The sequence below is a fragment of the Homalodisca vitripennis genome, chromosome 6 (assembly GCF_021130785.1).
Source record: "Homalodisca vitripennis isolate AUS2020 chromosome 6, UT_GWSS_2.1, whole genome shotgun sequence".
NCBI classification, from domain to species: domain Eukaryota; kingdom Metazoa; phylum Arthropoda; class Insecta; order Hemiptera; family Cicadellidae; genus Homalodisca; species Homalodisca vitripennis.
The window spans coordinates 83,780,633-83,806,629 of NC_060212.1; the positions used below are offsets into that span (position 1 = coordinate 83,780,633).

Consider the following 25,997-nt stretch of genomic DNA (forward strand, 5'->3'; position numbering starts at 1 on the left):
AGATTGGTCAATAGTTATCAGCTGATGACATAACCTTTTTGATGGTTGGGGTCAACTTGACAGTTTTCAGAGGTTTTACGTCAAAAGGAAGGTAACATATTTTTACTTATGTGTAGCAACTTTTATTACTGTTTATTATATTACATTGTCCTATTAATTTTGCGGTATTAAGATGTAGTGGTATGGTACCACCCACCATCTTAAAACGTGATATGGTAATATAATGTTGATTTTCTCGTGATCGAAGACTACAAGAATAAACAACTGCAAGTAAATAACTGTACTTAATTATAGTTTTTATTTTTAAATGAAAAATCAAATTAAAAACAAAATACATTCAATGACAAAAACGGACGACAAAAATAGATAAGCCGTTAGATGCACGTAGTTTTTAGCACATCTTGGATCATAAAATAAAATCATAAGTTTTGCGTAGACAGTTTTCTTACACCTTGTATACAAGAATAAGATGAAGTACAACTATTAACAGATTTAGTAAATATATAAGTTTAACAATTTAAAACTCTTTGGGCATGAAGAAGAAACAGACATTTTAATTATTACTGGTAGAAATTATATAACGACTCGTTCTCATGTAATAAACACTTGGACGAAGGAAATGCAACCACTTAGCGGGTTGTAACTCATCAAGGCGTAAAATGAGTCCCGTCTTGTTGATTAGTGTCGTACCTTTTACAGAGACTCTCTAATTTTACTCTTTTAATAAACGTATAAAAGGAGTCCTGAGAGATTGTTTAATAACTTAAGTGAGAAACTGAAACTTGTACTCAACTTTCTATCTGGTAAATGTAATATAAAATAGTGAGTAAATATTTGTACTATTTAAATTTTATATTTTTCGTTAAAATAATACACATTTTATATAATTCATAGTAATGTTTAATCTAACAAATATATTTTATGAACTATGCATTCATATACTGTGTCATTAATAATGTGTATTTTTAGGTCGATGTGGGGAAATAGTCCAATATGACAAAGCGGTTAACGGAAGGCAGTAAGGTAAGGTGAAATAGCTATTTAATTTCCATAGAAAGTACTTTCTTTTCGTATAAAAAAATATATTATCAAAATATGTGTCATATGATAATCTTATATATTTATAAATATTATATGTACTCGCTTAAGTCTACTGCTTTTGAAATATTAGTGTTTGAATACCGTGCAATCATTATAATAACCACACAATAGTGTTTATTTAAAATTATATTCAATAAATTCTTTTATAAATATGTTTTAATGAACTACACAGTAACAACAACACAACAACAACACTACAACACAACACAACACAACACTAACACACACAACAACAATTACACAACTACAATTTTAATAACTATTTTTCTACTTTACTTAAACTTACAACTTCCACAATAATTGAAATATATTTATATTTAAGAAAAGCAATCACTCAAGCTTTTATATTACGTGGCTTCAAACTCTAAACAATGGTGGTTATCGTGTCTGTGAGTCCAGTATCTACATATGAAGGTGCTTCAAATATTAAAATCATTTAAAGTGAATTTTATTTTCTGTTTCACATTATAGTTAAATAGTGGGATAGCCAGTAGACACACGGTTGAATACATTGAACTTTCACCCTGAAGTAGCGAAGATTTAAATCCTAGTTTTGACCGTAGAACCTTTTATAAAGAACATCGACTTTATACTGTATCGGCTCTCTTTCTTATTCCTTTTGCTAGGAAATTCCGGAAGGCCACTGGCTCTTAATGCTGGACATGATAAGACTTATAAGGATATCAGCATCTCCTTTTCGTTAATAATTAATGGGGTTCAATGTTCAAGCTGAGATTCCACTATTAAATATAAAATCTCATCCTAGTATTTAAAAGTCTAATTCATTGAGTCAATTTAAATCATGAACAATAAATAAAATACAGTCTTCAAAAATCAACGGATTGTAATTGTATTATTTCCTATTCATTTCAATCAGCGTTGTCTAGTTGGAGATTGATATTTTTCATTTATGGGATATTTAAAAATGTTTTATTAATGAAATACATTTAAAATATGTCACGTATAACGACTTCAACTGTAATAACATTTCAGTTGTACGAAGTAGCAGTCCAACTATTCCTGGACTGGTAGTGATGACTGCTACTCCCATTGAGCTCGTCCAAGATATAAATACAGAAGTGAGGCCAGCTGCGTGTCAAGTGCACACAGATACACGGCTGACGTCACTTCCGGTCTCTCTTATCAGTTCTCTCGTCGTTAATGGTAGTTAATACTCGAAAAACTTAATTCAAAAACATTCTGAGTTCTGGTAATAGAAATGAACACCATATGTTAAATTTTCAAATGACTGCACTATCATGGTAAAAACTCACGTTATCATAAATAGTTTTATTACATCGCATATTAAATGAGTTACCATAAATAATTTTGTCTTGATTTTACAAATTATGTAAATAACGAAAAAGATGGGTTCCTAATACATTTTTCAGATATCATTATCATATTTCATAAAGTTTCACTAAACACAACCTTAAACTATTTCGTATATATATTCTATGATATCCTTGAGTTTTTATATGGGCCCATTTGCTAATCATTAGTATATAAGGATATTTTTATCTTATTTTAACCTTATTAAAGCATATTTTTGACCTAACTGTATAAATTAAATGATTACCAATTAATAATTTGTAAGGAAAATATATCATGAATATAGTAAAGATTTGGAAATAAGATAATTGCATACAAAAAAATTCTATCTTCCCAGGAATAGATTGGCCCGGGAGGTATAGAAAGGGCATAAAAATATAGCTTACATATGGTGCAATTAAGAGTAACCGGGACTTTTACTACACTGAGTGTGAGTACTTAGCTACCGATTCCTCTATGAATTTAGTAATCTTTAATAAGAGGAATCTTCATTACACTCTGAGAGTTTGAGAGTTTCTTGTGGTTAGCTCTTCATATACCTAGACATAACAAAGTTTTTAGGATTTAATTTAGGCTTTTTGGGAACTCTCAGTGTTCTTGAAACTTCAAATACACCGTCTCTTTATAGAAGAATACTGTCTCAAGATGTTCTAAATTCAAGCAAAACTATCTACGAATACATGAACCCAGTCATCATTCAGATAAGGAATTTGTATCTTTAAATGCTTTTAATTATCACGTTATTTATAATTTAGACAAAGATATCTGAAATTAAAAGAGGAAATTTTATGGAAATTTGTAAAATACTACTTAATATCAGATTGCGTAACATTTTATTAAAGTTAAAATGAACGTTCAGTACAGCCTTTCTGCCTTAATCCAACGAGCAAGCGACAAAGTAGGGATTATATTGAAGAGACAAAAAAACCAAAACTGTATTAAAGCCAGCTCGAAAATGAAGAAATATTTAAGCCCGGTGAAGGACACTTACCCCGGAGTTTACAATTTCCATGTACTTCTATATCATTCTGCTTTAGGAAAATTAAAATTGTAATACCCTCACAAGTGGGCGAGTATATTAGTTATACAATACATCATATTACGGTGAATTTGACCATAGTGGAGCACAGTCTCAAACCAAAGCATTTAATACAAAATGAAAAATGTAACTTAACTGCCACAATTCTATTCTATAATTCACATACAAACTAAAACACTTAAAATTGATCCATAAAAGATATAAATTTAACAAAGTAAACATAGATCGTATAAAAAGCCGTACTAATCTGTGTAGGATACGCTATGCGTTGGTTAGTTTAGGAGAGAAAACACCTCCTCTGTACCAGTACAGACGGATGAGTTTTGCTGTCAGTTTCGGATTGGTGAAAATGTCTTTTATTATTGACTCCACAGATTGATTTTTGTTGATTTACTCTTCATTACAAGCTGAATTCATTAAATGATTTAATAGTTTAAGAAATGTTTTTATTTGTGAACTTTACTTTATAATTTTTGACACTATCCAAGTGAGGCTATTAATTTAGAAGAATAAACAGAAAATTGCCGTAAGCACTTTGGTCCAAATGTTATCCAATACAAGTCCATCTCATTACTTACTAATAACTCATGTATTATTTCTTAGAATTAGAGCTAAAAATGTTCAGGCGGTTTAGAGCGTGCGCTAATGCTAATTTATTAGTGATTATTAGAGATTTTGTAATTACAGACACACATAGACCTCTATTAATATAGATACAATTATATTAATATATGACCACTACTATTATAGATCAATATTTTAAGGAATCTAAACGCATACGGCAACTGAGATACATAACACTTTCTGAGCATAGGATAATTCTAAGAGTTAAAAAAGTAAGGATTATCTCAGTTTCTTTGCAAAACGCTGTCACAGATTAGAGTGACTAACTAATTAAGGTTGATGTACGTGGGCAAACTTGCTAAATAGTCTTAACAAAGCTCCTCTCGAGGGGTTCCACTATTAGTGAGTGTTAATTTTACATTTCGCATTCCAAGTAAATTGCTCAGGTTTTTTACATACAACTGCATTCTGTTGGTTGACATGATTTGGGAATACTGTTAGCTATACGAATTTAAAATCACGTATTTCATCGTAGTATTAATTTTAGTTCCTACTTTATTAATTCTTCTATATAAATGTAAAATTTTTGAATTCTAAGCTATATCCGAAAACTTACAACTATATTTCATACATTTATATAATTTCCAACCATAAAAATCCACTTTCTAATGTAACAACTGTAATTGTAAATATAACTTTATTTAAGCATCTTAAAGGATAGGAATTAAAAGTTACTTATAATGTATGAAAATAAATCACAATAAATAATTAAAACAACATTTTAGGACCCACAATTGTTGGAAATTTTCAATGTACAGTAAAAATATGTGTTTTTTTTCTTAAACTACAAAATGAATTACCTACAAAAGTTTTTATATGGGTAATACATTAAAACCAGTAATTTATAGCAGGTTGTAAAAACCCAATTACTTTTTTAACATATTCAATAGTCATTTTCATAATTTTTTTATTAAATAGAATTACAACTGCTTAATACGTAGTTTAAATAAGTTTATGAATAATAAAAAATATAATATTATAATATATACCTGATTTATAAACAAATATAACTCTATAACATAAAATCAAACAATATGAGAGTTTTTGTATGTAATTTTAGTATTACATTGCAATAAGAAGAAGTTGGTAGAATATACTCACAATAAATTTGGAACGTAAAATAAAACAGCAAATTAAATGGTAGGAATAAAAATGTCTTTATATTTTAGAATTATAAAAGGGGTTCACGCAATTCAGAGGCCAAATAATTTTATTTCAATTTCCAATACCATTTGTTGCAGGGATATTATAAATATTGATCTTAGTTTTTTTAAGGATACACTTCTAACCCAGGAGTTTGGTGGAACATTGGTCATAAAACAAGTATGGATCCCTGTCACTGTTTTAAAGTAATCCTTTTTCTATTTAAGACCATTTAAAACTTGCGTATCAGGACCATTCTGATAGTATATTGAATGCATGCACAAATTAATACAAGCGATTAACCCAGATATGTTGTCTGCAACATTCATCTTGTGCATTGTAGGTTGTAGGTGAATAGGAAGATTACAATCACCATTGTTCTATCTTACACTGTATGACATAGACATGCGACGAGAAGACGGTGATCAAATGATGTAATCTGGGTAAATTAGATCTTATCATTAATATTGTCTTAAATACTATCAAATATCGAACATCCCGTATGTGAAGGAATATAACAATAAATGAAATAGTGTGAGCGTGAGCGTGTCGCGCGCGCGCGCGTGTGTGTGTGTGTGTGTGTGTGTGTGTGTGTGTGTGTGTGTGTGTGTGTGTGCTGCAACAGGAAGATCTTGTGGACAAATAAATTTAAATAAAATTATTTACACCGGATAATGAATTTTTAGAAAAGAAGAAAAACTACTGTACTGATCGGCATGCTTTACAAAATATCTAACTATACAAACTATAACTGAAATATTTTGAATTTTAATAGATTTCAAATTCAAATTCAAATTCAAATTCTTTATTGTGTAGTATGACAATTTTTACAATAATTGTATTACACTCGTCAGAAAAATATGGTTTTTTAAGTTGCATATCTAAATAAAACAATATTTCTCAAACTTTTCACAATTTCTATGGCCACTTTTAAATTACTAATCGGAAAAAAACTCACCAACCGAGTAAAAAGCTTTCTGTATGAGATAGTTATATAATTAATTTTTTGAATTTTTGTAGGATTATTTTCCATTGTAATATTTTGCGGTAGCCTGTTATATAATTTTGGCCCCATGTTCTGGGGAAGTGAGGCACTAAGCTGAAGTCGATGGGGAACTTGCCTATGTTGAGCGCTGGATCTTGTATTGTAATTGTGGACGTCCGAAACCAATTTGGATGGAACCGTATTTGAATTTGTAGTGCACAAGCATTTCGTAAATGTATAGAGACGGGAGGGTCAAAATTCTATACGACTGAAAAAAAAATGTTTTACATGACGCTCTCCTACGTACGCCGGCTATTATACGGACGGCTCTTTTTTGCAAATAAAATACTCGTAGAAAACTCCCTACGTGACGCTGAGCCCCACAGTATTATACCATACCGCAGCCTTGACTCGATCAGGGAGGTGTAGATTAGTCGTAAAGAAAATAATTTTGATATTGAGAATATCTGCTTAGTAAAAACAATTGTGATGATAATTTTGAGCATAGCATGTCTATGTGCTTTTCCCAAGTAAATTCACTATCAAAAATTAATCCCAAGTACTTACAATCTGATTCTAAAGGGAATTCGAATTCATTCATAAACGATCAGTGGATCGATTTCTGAGCTAAAATAATTTGAAAAAGAAATACTTTTGGTTTTTGAGGGGATTAACATGTAAATTATTTCGATTTATGTATTGATATCACTTTGTTAGTTGTAAGAAGCAGTTTATCTCTATATGCTCTAATGATTTAGCTTGGAAGATTAAGGCGATATCATCCGCATACATCGTAATATGTAACTCTGGAAAAATTTATTGTTAAACTGTTTGTATACATGATAAATAATATCGGCCCCAAAACGGAGCCTTGGGGAATACCAAAATTTAATTCCAATTTATTAGAATTTACATTTTTAACCTGAACACTTTGTTTTCTATTTAGTAAAAAAGATTTAATCCAGTTGAGGGCTACTCCACGCACTCCCTAGGCGACTTAGTCTTTCAAAAGCACTTCATGATCTAGGCAGTCGAATGCCTTTTGAAGATCAAGAAATACCCCTACAGCTTTACATTGTTTATCTTAAGCGTCGATCGCATGGGTTGCAAATTCTGCCATCGCACAAGCTGTGTTTTTCCCTCTAACAAATCCATATTGTTCTTTACATAATAAGTTATGATGGAAAAGAAAATCTAACAGTCTATTAGCAAAAAACATGCTCAAATATCTTAGAAAATGTTGAAACATTTGCAATTGGTCGATAGTTTTTTCCGGGAGACCCGTATCTCCGTCCTTGTATATAGGCCGTACGATAGCTTGTTTCATTTCCTGCGGAAAAGAAACCTTCCATCAAAGAGGAGTTTATAATATTCGAAAGGGGTATAGATAAGGCATTTGCACATTTGCGAACTAGTTTATGTGATATACCATCGTATCCGGAAGCATTTGAGTTTTTAAATTTCATTATTATTTTATAAATTTCTCTGGGGTCTGTAGGAGTCAGCATGAGCGTACTAGGACAAGTTTTTTCATATTGTGACTGTACCGTCCGTTCCGTTATCATCGAACTCTTATGTTTACCAACATTAGCAAAATAGTTGTTTAAGATTTCCGGGTTCGGCATGTCTGCTAGTAACAAAACAGGTTTTCTGTTTCTGTCTTGATCTATTATTTTCCACGCTTCTTTACCTAAATTATCGGTATAGCGTAGACGTTCGCACAAATAAGCCGCTTTAGCAACCTTTATAACCTTTCGGTATATTTTTCTATAATTTTGGTAGTATTCTAAAAAATGTTTAGTCTTGTTAGTTTTTTTTCCTATAATCAAGTTCTTTAAGTTTTCTCGAAGAAATTATTATCTCCTTAGTAATCCAGGAATTTTTTCCTTTTCCTTTAACGTTTGGTTTTGTTTTAATGGGACAGGCTATCGAAAAATAGTGATTAAATATATTTATAAAGCTACTAAATTTGTCTCCGGTATTTTTTATGATCCTTCACAGTTTCCCAAGACTCTTTATTTAGTAGATAATTTAGTATTCTCAGATTTTCCGGGCATGTATTAGGTGTAGCGCAAGCGCTCTGGCTCTGAACGAGTAATTTTGGCGGAGGAATTCGAAGGTGAAACTGTAATCAACTGAGCAAAGTGATCGGAAAGTCCTGTACCGATTACGTCGACTTGCAACATATCAGCGTTAATATTCGATAAGACATGATCAATTAAAGTTGAAGAGGTGCCTGTTTCTCGTGTTAGTGAGTTTACAAATTGCTTTAAATTTAAACTCCCGCATTAGGTCCTTTAGTCTATTTGTTTCAGGACTCTTTTAACAAGCCAGTTCAAGTTCAAAATCTCCTACAACAAGACATAGCTTTCTATTACTTAAACAAATAGTTCGACAACAACTGGTAAAACAATTTGAAAAACATATTTACATTTGAGTAGTGAGGTGAACCTATAAATACCAAACAAAAATATCTTTTCACCATTATTTAAAATTATTTCAGTCCCCTAACAATTCTAGTGACATTTCTTTAGAAAATCTACTTACATTAATCATATTTACATTAATTCCATTTTTACATAAGATAACTGACCTCCACTACTTTTGTGTTCCGATCCTTGAGAACTGACTAATAATTTTATAATTCTGAAAATTAATTGACTTTAACTCGTCTGTTTTCAAGCCATGTTCACTAAAAACCGCCAAGTCAGGCTGTTCCATGTGTAAAAATATATTTATCAAATCTATCTTATCTCTCATATACTGTACATTTAAGTGTAATATTTTAAGGTTTTCAGCATTTACTAAAGTTTGTATATTATTATGTGAAATATCAAAACATCTAGGTATATTTAGATTTGCTGTAGCAGAACGCTTTTCATTGTCATAGCTTATATGTTTAAACTTTTTTGATTTATTTTGTCTACCATTGCCCTACATAGCTGATGTTTACCCCAATTATTTAGGTGTAGACCAAGAGAGCTATAGTTTTTTTAGGTGGTGTATTTGCTAATGATAAGATTTTCAAGTGGTCGTATTTCAATGCCTCAATTATTAGTTCTATGTTTATTTTTTCTTATTTTGACATTTAGGTGGGGCTTATCATACCTTAAAGGTACGGTACAGACAATAACATTAGTATTTTTTGTTTTCTCAGCAATTCTTTTTACATAGTCTTTTGCACTAAATTCAGTTTCTCTTCAACATTGTTCGAACCACTCAGAACGATAAGGCGATCGTTGTTGCTTAATGTTTTCGCCTCGTAATCTAAGTCACTGACTATGTGCTCACTCTTGCCACTTGACTTCACAACACTGTACACTGCAAAATTTTTCACCTAACTGATTCTGTAGCAAGAGACGTAGATTACGACCATGGCTGTCAGATAGCAATGTTACTTTACTAATTAGCTTATTTCTTGTTTCTTTGGTCGGAGTTGTATGGTTTTGATACTTAACTAATTTGTTGTTTTTATTTTTAAGCCAATTTATTTTGCTGTTAAATTTTGTTTACTGAAAAAGCTTTTGTTAAAACAACGATAACCTTTGATGCTGATGTTGCTCACTATCATTGAACATATAAGTTCAATATAGTGAACCACATAAGCACCACACTCTACTCACTTTTCTGTTGACGGCATTGAATCTGTACCACGTTGACGTCAGGTCACCGCTAAGCGCTACTGCCAGTCTCTGCGCGTGGGGGCGGTTCAGGGGCTCCACGGCTGTCCAGATGGCAGTATGTGTTACTCTCCCTGGTGTACACTAATAGAGACCAGTGGGTTCCACCTTCTCTTCGTCTCGTCCTCACGGTTGTTCACCGCCGCCAGGACGTAGTCGTATGTGTCCAGGGCCAGAGAAACTTCGCATCTTGACTGTGTCCTCATTGTCTGTGTTGATCTTGAGGAAGTGGCTGACAGAAAGATCTATTCTATTTGCGTTGCCAGGGACTTTGGATCTGGTCTAGGTACATCTTCATCTCCTCGTCACTCAGGTTATACCAGTCGGAAGTTTGAGTATCGTTTGTCGCTTCTTTTACTTGTTTCCCGCTTCCTCTCGCTTTCTCCTCTCGCAAAGTCTTCCTGGGCGTTCTCTATTTTTCTTCTTAGTTGCTTTATGAAATCGTAATGGCTTAGCCCATGTCTTAGTTTTCTATTAGCTTTATGGTCCTTGGTGACGATGAGAATGTTGGCTCCCGTTTCGATTTGGAACTTAGAGATTTTTCTTGCAAAATGGTCAATCTTGATAAAATCGCGTACGCAGCCCATGGGGCGAGCATATTAACATCTTAAAACCTTTTTCCAGAAAGTCCTTCTGAAAGTCATCAAAGGCCAAATTGTACTCTTCAGGAGTCGGCTTTCCATAGTAGACGGGCTTTGTCAACAAACTGTAGACCGACGCTCCATTTACCTGCTGGTATGCTAAATTTTCCGTTAAACAATCCTCCTTTCCAGGTCTACCAAATTTCTTCTTAAAACTACCGCAACTCCTGCTGACATGGGCCGTTGGTCATCAAAGTCCTTGGATATACTATGAGCGAAAGCAGTAAATTTATTGTGTTTTAATGTGGTCTATAAAAGTCTCCCATGTCAGCCTCAAGAACGTGAACGTGAATCCCGTGCAGAAAACCGAAATCAGTAGAGTGTTGCGTCAATCAGCACATTTTCCGGCACCTCCTTGCTAATTTGCTCCTCTACTTACATTTGTTTGGGAATTTGCCTCTTCGGTCACACCTGTATGCTTAAAACTACCTGTGTCTGATGCTTTAGGGGTTGAGGCGGTTCTTTCAGCTTCACTTTCATCGAGTTTTTAATAGCTTTTTCTCAACATCTATCAACCTATCTGTCAAGACTTGGTTTGTATATTTTAATTCAGCTAGTTTTTGTCTTAAATATTTATTTTCTTCGTCTAGCTGTGGAAGCTTAGGTGGTTCAGGGGTCAGAGTTACGTAAGGTGATAGAAGTTCCGTAAGTGAGGAGGGTCCATCTCCGGTGATGTTGCAATCTCAGGAGTAAGGGTCTGTGGTTCAGGGGTCAAAGGTGTAAGGGTGGAAGGTTCAGAGAATGAAGGTGAGGACGGATTGTATTTGTCTGCAGGGTTGTGGTTGTGTTCCGAATGTGTTTGTTTAACACATGTCACTGCACTGTCTGTTCTGAGTGACGCTGGACAATTACGACTCGTGCATCTCCAACTGATCTCTCCAGATACAAGTGTTTTGTCTTTTCTGTATCTAAAGTCATTTATTACAATACCATCTTTACCTTTTGAAGTCTTAATTTTATTTATTTTTCGTCATTTTTGATGCGTAAAAATTTTAATTATATAAAATATTAATTTTTATATTGTTATTTAAATTTAATAGTTCCACTATTAATGATGTAGCCAAGAGCTGTCGATATACAACAAATATCAATTTGTGCAAAAAGTTAACTTCTCAGTTCAGTCTCGAACCACCAATCCTTTGCTTATCAGTCGGTAGCCATACCATTGAGCTACTTTGTGTCCTTGGTGAAGGTGGCTGATAACAAACTGATACGGCTCGTGCAACAGAGAAGCGCTTGGCGTATGCACGTGCTGTTGTTCGTGCTGTTCGTAAAGCTAACCTCAAAATGAACAACACACAATTTGTTCCTTAATTAACATTATAGATTTCTTACGATTACTGCAGTTGCTGAAGTAGCTCATCCATTATTCACTTAAAATGTTTATGATCACTAAAATGATTGATTATCGTTTAAAACTTAAGAAATTGATCAAAATAGACAGAGCCAAAAATCCACGTACTTCACTCATTCATGTATCAACTACGATCTCCCTATAACTTTCTAACTATAATATTTATATGAGTTAGAATGTAATCATTTTCGTGTTAGATATTTTTACCAGTTGGAAATATTACAAATATAGTTTCTACTATTTACACAGAAGACATACTATTGTACTATATTCTATTTTGCAATAACATTGATAAAACCTAAACTAACTGTTTAGTTATAAATTCCCGGCGTCATGAGGGTTGAGCAGATCACAAGCAAGAACGAGTTCCTGCTAATTACTCTGTATTAAAACAAGCCACTTGAACTAGTAATTAAACCCCCAGATTACAACACTCGGCAGCAAGGCTACCTAACTCTATTTCTGGGAGTACTCAATGGCAAAAGAATATAGTTTAATTTTAAATAGTATAGTATAAGTAAAAACTAAATATTCCACCACTTGATAGGATTTTTTTTCTTACTTTAAAGGCCAGTAGGGAGTAGCCAGAGGGATGTTAGAAAACAGATTATGCCTGTATTCATCCCATTGACCGTAAGAATGTCCGTGTACGATTTCTTTACAATTGATTACGTAGTTTAGGGTTTAACGCAAAACAAACAGACACATTTTTATTTATAATATTTTTATGATTATAGGTGATAGTATTCATTTTTGGACCCACGAAATTACGGGGCTTGAGCAGTAAGGAGAGAATATAGTGACAGCATATACGAGTACATGTATAGTCATTAATAGTATTTATTATTATAATGTATTATTGTTTATTATATAGAATTAAGTGTTTTTTTTAATTATTACTAAGTTTAGGTACTCATTACTGGCCATTGTCAAAAGATCCATGTTTTTAGATATATCAATTTTTTGCAGTCTGCAGTAATAAAAGGCTTCTAGTTTAGTGATTTTATTCGATCTACTAAAATATAAAAACAATCAACTACTAATACATGTTTAAATGAAATAGTATTCTCTATATAACCTTGCCGCTTGAAGATGAAGGATTCTAGTTTTTTCTATTTTTATTACATAATCTACGGTTTAATAATCCCAAAGGATTTAATGTTTCAACTCAACCTCTATTAACTTAAAATTCATTGATTTAATTTGCTCTAACAATTGTCGTTATGATATTTTCTACTGTAACCTGACCAACTTTTTTAATACAACACTCGTTCAACTTTAACCGTTCGACCTTCGCTAAAAAAACTTTTTATCATATAATCAAAATGATGTTTTCTATCTAACTACAATAAGCAAGTATAATTGATATGTACGTATAATTGAACTTATACATTTAAAAGCTATTATTATTTACATACGTATTTGGTCAAACAGAGACAAAATATCATCTTAATATAAACAAAAAAATATTAAAACATTAAATGGCAAATATGTTTTACTAGTTAATACATTAAATGTTATGCTAACAAGTTTAAAATATGTGCTCCAAGTCTAAGTACGTAGTTTTAAAAATGAACTTGGCCAGATATGGCCAACTGACAAGCAAACACAAGATACAGATATAAGCAGTTCAGTTGGGTGCAATCTCTGAAAAGCTTTAATATGTTTTAGACTGCCAGCTATTTTCAGTCCCGTGGAGAATGTCTCGCAGCTAAACACATAAAGAACTGTTTATTTTGCTACATTTCAGACGCAGACTCTCATAAAGATCCTAACGTCAGAGCTTTGGCTGTTGCCCAGAGAGGGTTAATCGCATTTATTTCGTTCTCGTTTGTGACCGTAAAGTGTTGTATTGTACGAGTATAAAATAATAAAATAAAACACTGAGCATGGTTTGAATACTTGTGATACTAGTTTTCTTTCCCTTTCAGTCAGATTTTGGAATAATTTTCCTGCGTTTAAATGTAGTTTTTCAATTATTAGTACTGCGAATATTATATTTGTATTTATAAATGCTTGTTACTATGGTAAGTAATAGAATATTTTGGAATAAATTAAGTTACAAATCTGAGGCACAAGTCGTGAAATTTTTATACTTAAAATACTGTAGAAAATTATATTTCTTAAAAACACAATTTTGTAAAACATTAGTTTTAAAATATACCTATATTGTGAAATTTTACTCTTGCTTAATCTTGCAACCTTGATACCTAAATGGTAATACTGAAGTATTAAATATAAACTTGACATGTCTACATTATTTTTTTTTATAACCTACTATACGTGGGCTGAATAAAATTACATTTCAGTCAATCTGTATGTCTTTTCGCCCATTATATCGAAAACGAACTGTCGTACAGGCTTGGCTTTAAACACGAAGTTAAATTTTTATATGAGAAACACTGAGTTCAATGCTTTAGCATGAAAATTCTAGCGGTTCGGATAAGCTTTAACGAAGTTTTTGCATTTAGTTTTTGAGCAAACACCTGATAAACCTATAGGTTAGCGTGATAGGAATAAGAAAATAATTGATTAAATAAAGCTGTAAATCATCCAGTAAACACATAAGATATTAAATTTGAGACATATTAACACACGTAGTTTAACTATACCAACACATTATTTTATATTGTTTCAACACTATATGTTGAATTTAAATGTTGCATTAAAAATAAGTTATATGATGTGTCATTTTCATGTGAACATCTTTTTTATGGTTTTCTGTCAACAGGAAATATCGAAAATAAAATGAGCTACACCCTATATTAGACATTAATGTCGTCTGCAAATCAGCGAAGCTTGTTCTGTGGTGGTAATTCTATCTTGATATTTACTTATTATAACCACTACACACTTTCATTACACGCGTGATAATGTTCACACTGACTCTTTTTGTTTTCGTATGTGTGGTTTTTTAACCATAATATATTGTGTGCATGTTCTAAAAGAATATAAAGCTATCTAGTTTTTGACATGACCTGATTATGGAGGAATAAACCTTAACAAATATTCACTAATATCAGACATGAAACCAAAGCAAAAAAAAAAAAAGAATTAAGCGTCTAACTCATGAGTGTTACGTCTAGTGAACTAAGATAAAGGATACGTTTAAAACAGATCCAAACTGTTTGAAATTATTTAATCTGTGAATTTTACTTGTGAAAATTTTTTGCCAAGTTTAAATAGTCAAGTATTAACTAATTTTATGCCTGCAATAATATATTAATTGAGTCTGTTTGGGTCAGAATGGAAATATACGTTTCTATTTCGAGTGGGAATATGATTACGTTCTGTTACACTTTATGCAATCAAATTTGCTAGGATACGCCGCATGTAAGACAAATTGCTATGTCAGCGTTGATAAAAACCGATCTTCTTTTCTCAAAAATATTATCTTTCTGATACATTTCTTTATATTATGATTTTATTGTTAAAAATCAACTTCTTTCAGATTTTAAGAATTTAATTTATGATATTGACATTCCATCCGTTGTAAGGAATGTTATTAAAATAATAATAGCCAATATGTTTGTATCGTAACGAATATTATACATTCAGTTTTATAACTTCATTGAACCTATAAATAAGAAACGGAATGTTTTTAATATAGATACTTTATTTTCAAAACCCTTTATTCGAGGAGATGGGAATGTTTCACTTCTGTCTGTATACACATGTCTGCACAATAAATCAACAATAATGGCGCCTCTTGATTTTGAATTTTATATGACGCTTCGCTCAATAAATAGAAATTTAATTTCGATGCTGGTACTTTAATTTTATATTATGGGCTTACTGTGAAGGAAGAAAAAACAAATTTATTAAATGAATTTTTAATCAAACTGAGTACAATGAACATGTTATACCTAACTACTGGAGTTGAAGCATATAATATATGTATTTATGCAATACAAATTTTAAAACCGTTTTATTTTAGGCAGTAAATGATAAACTTAAGTGGGAAAAAAAATTTCAACGCATATTTCTGTTCTATTAACCTCATTAGTTTACCGAATCTTATAATGTGTAACTACTGCTAAGAGTCCTATAAATTTATCAGTCTGTGACATATTTTGAATAAAAATTTATTCCATGTAGACTTTAAAATGTTATATGATGGTTTATGCCTATTCATTGAATTTGTCTAAAGGCTGTCAGTATGCTGAAACAATTTCTCTTTTTTCTGTATGGAAATATTTAACAATGGATAGAAAACCTATTTAGGTATCGTTATATTTTATCCGTTTACAGGAAATCTTGAAAATTAAATGAACTAGAATACTGATAGACTTTTTGCATGCCTTTAACGTCGCCAAACCCTGTTACACGAGAGATGGTGTGGTATACACCTACCTTTTTGTATAAAACAAATGTTAAATTTGAATACTGTTGGAGAGCTTTTAAACGCTTTGAATATTTTCTAAATAATATAACATGAAGTACTATAATATAAAGAAAAGGTTTTAGATGTTTTAAAAAGATTAACAATAAAGGTACTTTCATGAAACTATCAACAATTTCTTTGATAATACCCAAGTTCAAAGCAAAAACTATTTAAAAACGAATTTATTCCACTCTCTCTTTGGCAAATGACGCAAAAGAATCACGGCCTTAAAGAGATTCTCCTTCCATAAAAAACTACGTCTTGAGAACGTTTTTCCATCACATGTATTATATTATATTATATTATACAATTGTGATTGTTCCTTGCAGTTAATTTGCACAAACATTTAAATACATGTAAAATAATTCTCGAAAACAACCTTATATGTTTCAGAACTAACCCTTTTCTCAAGGGATCCACTTAAAATAATAATTATTATTGTAATGTGCACATATATCCAACAAAATTTTCTTACTTACTGATACAAAAGTTAATAATGTTTTTTTCATTTGGAGACAATTAAACAGAGTTCTAAGACTTCGGTCCAAATCACTTAAAAGCAAGTTGCAAACATTAACAACCAGCAATTTGCAAACACATGCCAAACTTTAAAGATAACCAGAAAGGTTTGAATTATGAACAGCTAAAATAGTGTACCCCAAGAATGAGTAAAACATTTCATCTTCTGATCTAAAAGTGTGTTCTTTGCTCGTAAACACCTTTGTCAACATAATGGACGCAAACAACGCTTAACAATGGCCATATGCTTGAATAGGAAGAAGAGAGCGGTTAACAATAGAAGGTCCTTGTATTCAACTCTTGAAACATACAACCGGCTTATCAGTCACTTTACGAGGTCATCTCTTATCGTGGATCTGAGTGACGTGACCGTTGTGTCTGTGAGTGATGGATAGACTACAGTTCTGTTATACAGCGCCGCGCTGTGTCACTGGCGATGAGCTTTATTGTTTACAGCCTGGGGCTGTTCACCCTGGATCCTACTCTATATTAGACAAACTTCAGTTCATAGTATTATAGCTACATCATTATGATGGTACAAAAAAATGCAATAATATTTATATAATGCATTTATTGAAATTATATACAATTATATAATTTCAATAGGCATTGAATCACAAAAAGTATTTGTCCGCCGATATTCGAACTCGGATCTCTCACTTGCCGGGTGAATGTGGTATCATTACACCACAGAGTCCTTACTTTTTACGACTCAATTATGTTTTATTTGGGCGTTTCTTTCACATGTTTGCTGAAATACTCTGCTAAATCTCTCTCTCTCCCCCTCTCTCCCTCTCCCCCCCCCCCCTCTCTCTCTCTCTCTCTCTCTCTCTCTCTCTCTCCCTCCCCTCTCTCTCTCTCAACCCCCTCTCTCCCTCTCTCTCTCTCCCCCCCCCTCTCTCTCTCACTCTTTCTATATATATATCGTTTTAAAGTAATGCATTATGTGCATGGAGAAAAGTAAAAATAAAAATAAGAACTTTCTATTATACTACCTAATACCAGGATTTTCCCTTAAACAGTCATCTGTTTAAGGGAACAGACATCTGTCCTAATCGATTCCTTTACAATAATTTACATCTTGAGCTATGCTTACGTTAAATGTTTTTGCCTAACTCCTTGTAAAGCATACTCCATTGCATGTGAAGAGTCACAAAATACCTTAAACACTATTTCTTATACCAATTTGCATTTACTTTTACAACTTGAGCCAAGACAAGAATATTAAATCATCTAGAACAGGAAATAAATTGTAAATGTTTAAAACTTTAAACCAGTGTATTTTTTTAATGAGTGAAGCCTATATATGCTAACTTTCCCAATACATACAAGATTATTTCACGGTAACTTAGTATACAGAATGTTATGATTTAAACAGTGACATAAAACTAAATTTTATAAAACGAATTGTGAATGTACATTGTACAATATCTTTCAAATAATTTTACATTTGAAGGTTTGAAATTTTGCACGAAACTGTATTTCTAATATAACAATGTTTAATGTTGAAATTAAAACCGTGGAATTTAGATGATCGTCGCGGATACGTATCATTCTCTACAAGTACACAGTTTGTAATTTTTTATGGATGTTCGAATTTCTTTTCGCTCTGATTGTCGTTTTATATGTAAATAATGAAATGAGCTATATAGTTGAAATTTCGCATTGAAACTTAGCGACATACTCGACATGTTAGTTGTATTTAGAACTAACCAGCGAGCGCCTAGGTTTAAGAGCACATTCATTGTAGCGTATAAAGTAATGATTTCTCATAATTAAGTTTAAATATTAAGGACAAATTATATACGAGGTAGAAATATTCCACTCCACGTGTGGTATCAGGCTTCGCTAAGGATAATGTCAAAACTATTTTAAATATACAGATAGTTAGTTACATTCCTGAGGTATCTTTCGGACAGATAGACAGACAATCATACAAAAAGAATTTTACACTCGAAAATACAACTACATAAAAATAAATCGAAATTAAATCCCTTCTCTTAACCATTTCTAATCTCACCACACCCTGAACACCTATTTACGCAAATAAATATATATCAGTAAGGCCGCGGACAAAGATAAATTTCTAAGGAATTCTCTGACAAAACTGTTTTTTCCTACTTAAAAAATCCAAAGTCCCAGACTCGCAGAACACAATACGAAATATTAACCTTTTTGGGAGTGTTTCTAAGCATTTTGCTTGAAATAAAAATTCCCTTCTAATGCATTGCAACAATTCTAAATAATCCTACAAATTCTTTACATAACAAATCCAAACTAAATCCGTAAATAATTTTGGTTATCAAAGTTTGAGTTTTGATTATTAGTATATTCGTGGTTTTATTATTTCGTATTATGTTCTGGAGGTACAGTGATCTTCCAATTGTATAACTTATAAATCTGTGCGTCAAAGCTTTGTGTTAGTCATATATATATATATATATATATATATATATATATATATATATATATATATATATATATATATATATATATATATATTAAAATGATGCGTAATCTGAGGTGTAAAAACATACGATTCAGGACATAAATTGCCAGCTGAAGTATTTCCAAAAGACAGTGAGCCGTCACCCATAATTATCTAATAGCAACTTTCCTCCAGCATAAATATATAGTTAATGGAGGCCATTGTTTCAGAAATATTTCATTCCGCTCTCAACTTCGTTACATTATGTATTCTTGGCAAAGTTGGTAATATATTTTCTAAATCATGAGAGATGAATAATTTAGATGGCCGTGTCGTAATAATTAGATAGCTTATGGGTTTAGTGTTTACTTAAGTTGTAGGTAAAGTACGATTAGTTTTTTATTTTTAGTATTTTAAATATCTGTATTAAAACAATAACAAACAAAAGAAATGTATGAACTTCAGTTGTTGATAACCAACTGTGTACTAAAACTCCATTTTGGCACATGTGCACCATAACTATCAGATGAGACATTAACATTGTAGTCTTTCAAAACGTTTATTCCAAAGAAAAGGACAATTTTAATAAATCTTTTTCATCAATATTATTTTAATATAACCATTAAAAAAGTTGGTAGTATAAAAGTAACCAAATATATATATAAAACAATATATACATATATATTTACATATTCAAATCGATTTTGTATGAATAAATATAGCATTATAGAGAAAATGTCACAAATTCTCAATATTTAAAAGTAACAAAAAAATATAATCTATTTATGAATCTCGTGTATCGTTTTGAGATGAAAAACGCATAATATTGTGATAAGTTTAAAACAAAGAAGTTAATATGTAAGTAAATATGATTATTATTGCGTTATGTCTCCAATAAATGTTTTTGTAAATATACCTGACACACATAGTTATTAATAATATTATAGGCTAATACTGTGGCCTTTCGAAAGTTGGACTTTTTTTAACATTATATAAGTATAATTAATTAATTAAAAATAATATTAAATATATTTAAATAAATTAGGATTTCAATATACCCTGTGATTTATTTTATTACGTATGAAGTATAGGTAACTTGACTTATTTTGCACTTTTTAAAGGAATCGTATTGTCTGTTAAATATTGATGGTTTTAGTCTGCCAACGGATGTATTTAAATTATCATAACCTGTTTAGTACTAATTTAGAAGCTCATTAAAAAATAAACGCCGAATTGCAATCCAATATTTCTTTCTCATAAAATTCACGATTTCTTTAAAACCCCTTTACTCTGACTGTTAAAATTTATCACAATAAAGAAAAAGGAACATAAAGTTCAAAACAAAGAGTAGTTTTCATTTTAAATAATTAAAAATCTATTTCTGAGAAAAGTGTGTCTGTAACAAAATTATTTTTTGCAGTTTAATAAAGAATATTGTAAGAAATCTGAAGTGAGAGTAAATTAATAGAAATTCTTTATAAGCTTTTATTGTGTGCATAACTCGAAATAACTAATCTATAAAAGGTCCCTGAGCAATAATTTAAGGTACGACAAAGGACAAAGAATGTGTGTCATGCCGGCAGAGGTGTCGAGAAGTGCAGCGACGCGGGGAATTTAATAAAGCGCTTTAGACATACCAGATTACTGGTTCGATTGAGAAGGAATTATCGACAAAACACACAGCATTGTTAAATACGTCGCCTCGCTCAGTTATTCGTTTCGTAAAATTTAATTTTCGTAAATCAACCCTGTTCTATTGTTGAGATTTCTTCGCATAAATGAGCTATATCTATGGATTCTCAGATATTAATTGTACTATTTAGCTTATAAAATATATAGCTAACAAGAAGTAATATTTAGTAAAATTTGAAATCATGAATTTTTGCAATTTGAATAACATTATATTGGGTTTTAAAAATATTAAAAAAGTTTTATTATTACAGTAGTACACAGCTTTATTGAGCTAACAGCATCCTCAATAACTAACATAGTAAATATGTCTTAAGCCCAATTTATAAACGGCATAAGATATACAAATCTTAAAGTATAAAATACATTTTTAATAATGATACTTAAAAAATACTTGGTATACTTGGCAACGTTTATATATTTTTATTTTTCTAGTTTTTCAAAGGGTTTAGTTTAATCCGCTTGAATGTTTGGCAAAGTATTTCCATTGAATATTGTTCAATCCATTCCGCAAAATGTAGGTTTACAAATACATATTGGTATGCCACCACGTTTACCTTTAACTCTAGCACATTGTCACCTATTGGTAATCAAATTAGTTTTATAGAAACTTACAGTTATTGTATGTTAGGTTATCCTTCATTTTCAACCTAATGTATCTATAATCCACTGCTTAAATCTTTATTAGTATCCAAATTGTTAAAATGTAAGTAAAATATGAACTGGGAAAATTATTGTTTGAATATTATTATATAATTTAAAATCTAAAATGTATACTTACTTTATGTGTAGATAGTGCAGAGCACAAAGCATTTAAGTATAGTGCATTAATTGCGTTTAACATATTATAATTTACAATGAAAAAGCCTGGAAAATTATACATTAACTTGTTTATAGAAGCCCAAACAACTTGTTAACTAAGTTATTCAGCAAGACAATGCTATATTAAATTATAAATTAAATTTTGTAGGGCTGAACTTGTGAAAGCGTATATGCTAAGACCTGAACAAACTGAGACCTAATTTGAATTTTGATCGAACTAGAACCACATCCTAATGAATGTCGTATGCTTCTTACCCTTTATGGTGTTAATTGCATTCAAATCATCTAATATTCAGCTTTGAGATTACCAACACAATTAAGGCAAACATGATGATGTCAGCTTATCCGTATGTCTGCTGTATAATTACGTAAGATGCCTGATAAACTTACTGTATTGAGAAGCAGTAAATAACATTATTTAATTGTGACTTGCTTGAACAGAAACTGTAATTATGTATAATATATGAAGTGGTACTTAACTAAGTATGAAATACAAAGGATTTAAAATGTTCTTTAAAGATTGAAGATATTATCAAAATGCTTCATTTTAGATTTTAGAATATAGTCGTTTTAAAGAGTAAAAGCTCTAAAACAATACAATACAATATTTATTTAAAAAAGGAAAAATGAGTAGTTTACTGCTCGATACTTCAAACAATACTTAATGATTGTGTGGTTATTAATTTGTTTGTATTTATATAAAAAGAAAATGCTTAATAAGAAGGTATAGTAGAAGTATAGTATATAAGGAATGATATATAAAATAGAAGAAGTAAAGGAAACTATCATGCAGTATTTTTGTTTTAAATCTTTTAATCAATTTCGATAAAAACTGCATTATGCGCTAAAATTCGCTCTAACTGGTTTTATATGAATAAAAAAAGATCTTGGAAAGGTTTCATGCACTATTCATTAAAATGTAATAACAGTACCGTTGTTATTACCATGTAAGACCAAGTCACACCACGTCTCACGCAATAGGCTACGCTGAGTTGTATGTGAAGTTTTGAGTCTACAATTACATATGTTTCTATGTCACACGTTACTTGAGTTTATACAGTTGTGAAAATATTTTTGGATCCTAATTTTATATGTTACCTAAAGGTCAACCAAATCCAATATATTACAATAGACTATCATCGAACTTGTTACATAAATTAATCTTCTTGCTTCATTTTAAGCACGGAAGTGAAATAAATGAAATGAAAATGAATGAAATAAAATAATGAGTTTATTCCTCAACAAAAATACAGTTTAACAACAATCTACATTCTGGGAATATACACTGCCACTTCATCCAGTAGTGTGGCAGCGGAGTAATAGAAAAATAATGTTTATTAGCGAGAGTCCAAACTCTTCTTTATAGACTGCTCACTCCGTGCCGCCTGCTAATCACTGTACTTAATCTTATCAATACAAATTGCCTTATTTGACTAATGTACTTTCGATTGATTAGATGTTAAAACTTTGTCTTGTTACTATATTAAGGAAACGAACATTAATCATTTAACAGCAACAAATATAAAAATAAATATAATACACATATACAAATAAATAATATAATAATGAGGTATTAAATAAATACACATACTATTTACATTTTAACAAAATTAATATAACGACGAGAAACCAATAAATAAGCCAACAAACAACAAATAATTATACAAGAGTACTGTTTAAGAAACTGATATTACTATTTTTAAATAACCAATTTTTCAACTTAATACTAAACAATTTTACTGTGCTACAGTCTTTAACTTCAGAAGGCAGTTGATTAAAGTATTTCTGCCCAACTATTTAAAAGAATTTCTAAACAACGATTTATTTACCTTAGGCGTTCTAAAAAAGTTTTGTACTACGTTTCTCGTTCTATACGTTAAATGTATTGTGCCTGTATTACCACTTCTTAAATAGAAGAGCCTTAGCACCTTATACACAAAAAGATGTTGTAAAGGTAATATTCTTAACTGACAGTATAGGGGAAAAGAACTTTCACGCTTCCGTTTTTGTAAAATTATTCTTAAAAAATGGTTCTGAATAACCATTTCGTCGTTTATGGAAGTCAGTTCGTTTGTAACTTTGTGTGTACTGTCTCAGAGACATGGAAAATGAAATTTTGTAAATCTGTAATATGTTTAGCGTAGATAACTCTTTTAATGATATCACCATTTTGTCATTAAAATGACTGCTATATTGTAATTTTCTGTGCCTAGCAATGGGAACATTGTATAACGCGTTTGCTCTGAGCATTACTTAACGTAGTTAATACAAAAGGTTATCGCTGGGTAATAAAGTCAAGAAGAGAAGAGCGGGGCTACTCACTGGATGAGTTACTGCAGAGCTACACTGCCTTTGCTACTCTGTTAAATCATTAATGTACAGGAGACTACTGCTGTTATAGGTTGAAGTGTTTGGTACAATTCTCACTTGGCAATTTATTTTGGAAAATAAGACATCAATCTCTTTTATGGCGTACTTTGCACGGGGCTTACAACTGAATTGCTCATGACTTCGCATTAGGCTCATCCTACGATTTCCACCATTTCTGATACAACGCTTGTCTAGTTTTAAAGATTCCTAAAGGGCATTCCTGATTTTTACAGTAAAATAACGTTCAGAGTGGATGGAAAAATTAAATGTCTTAAGCTTTGGAAAAACATTAGAAATCCTTATATAGTACATTCCTTGCTCAGAATACCAGCCACTTATAAATTATCTGTGGGAAAAAAAAGTTCGGTTAATTTACATGCAAAAAATTCATATAGCCAGGAATAAAAAAAGGATTTAAAACTTAAAACGGCAGGAATTGATTACCACTATCCGTTTTTACTGATACACGTTTTAAATGGCTCCGAAAAGTTTATTTGAACCTACGTGAACCATCGTACAATAAAGATCGTGTCAAAGTTTCCTTTGGCATTAATGTATTACGTAAACCCCCTGAATTCTTAGTCTGAGATTTTCTTCGAACGATATATATTATTTATGTTATATACCTCTATTTAAAACACAGGATTAGACAGGAGATGACAAATCTGATCAAGTTCTAAGAATAACAATCAAACAAGCTAAATCATAGTTATTGCAGTGTAGGGATAATGTAGGATATTTGGCTCCTTACCTTTGTCTTCTTTTTTGTTCTAAAGATAATACTATATATAAGTTAGTTGTGTGATATGGTCTGGGATATAGAAATGTGTATGTGTAAATAGCAACACAGATTATGTTGAAAGACAGTTGAATGACTTTTTGATTAATTAAAAGCGTATTTTAATTAATCTTATTTTAATGTACTTTAATGCGTATTTTAATGTCTATCTGATAGTTGTAATAACAAAACTAACGAGTTTCTGAAGAATTAACTGTGTGAAAATATTTAAAAGTAAAAATAAACAAATACCGTGTCAGATTGATCTAATGTTTTTGACGTGACAACGTCTTAAATTAGGTTGCGGCTCGGAGTCACTCATGAAAAAGTGTAACGCCCGGTAACGTTACGATGCCCGTCCAGTGGGTCCGCCGCACGGGATCCGCACGGGATAAAGCAGATAACTGTGTCCGCCGCACGGGATAAAGCAGATAACTATGTTTATTCGTGAAAATGTGGAGTGCTTAGATTCGTCATTTACAACAACTACAACAATAAAGGTAAATAATTGTAGACTGATATTTCATTATCGTAAACTATGATTGATTGATTAATTGTTATTAATTGTTAGATTGACACAAAAGTTGAGAAACTGAGTTTATAGGTTATGTCATACTATTGACAAATGTTGATAGTGTTAAGTAAATTATTAGTTTAAATCACTCTGCAATCAATCGTAATTCAGTCGATTGAGAAGAAACAGCGCGTATTGCTAGTCAAACATTTAAAATAACAAATTATAACCTCTAACCTGTCATAACAGTGCGACCAAACAAACGAACTAAACCGACCAATCACCACGCGCGGAGTTAGAATTTAACTGTGTTTAGCAAGAATTTCAAATTCCAATTTTAGTAAATGTTTTATTCAACTTTACCATTTACAATAAAAAATTTTATTAATTTCAAATTATGTACAATGTTTTAGTAAACATAATATATTTCTATAGTTAAAATTTGTGCAATTCTTATTTTCATTCAATTCCTTGTTCCTATTGTGCAATTTAATAATATTCATATCAATAAATATTCTACCGAGAAAAAGACGTTGTCACGTAAAATCTTCGCCCGTAAAACCGACTTTACAGGCAACCATAATTTTTTTATAA

At 31.2% G+C, this 25,997-nt stretch overlaps 1 protein-coding gene across 5 annotated transcripts in view; it reads left to right on the forward strand.

The window, feature by feature from the left end:
- The window catches only part of LOC124364477 (sex peptide receptor-like), a 364,700-nt gene that overhangs the window by 275,578 nt on the left and 63,125 nt on the right, over positions 1–25,997 (forward strand). For all 5 annotated transcript variants that reach the window (XM_046819996.1, XM_046820001.1, XM_046819998.1 and 2 more), the window contains one exon: positions 970–1,023. The gene's annotated coding sequence lies outside the window, so the exon portion shown is untranslated. The remainder of the gene's footprint in view (positions 1–969; positions 1,024–25,997) is intronic.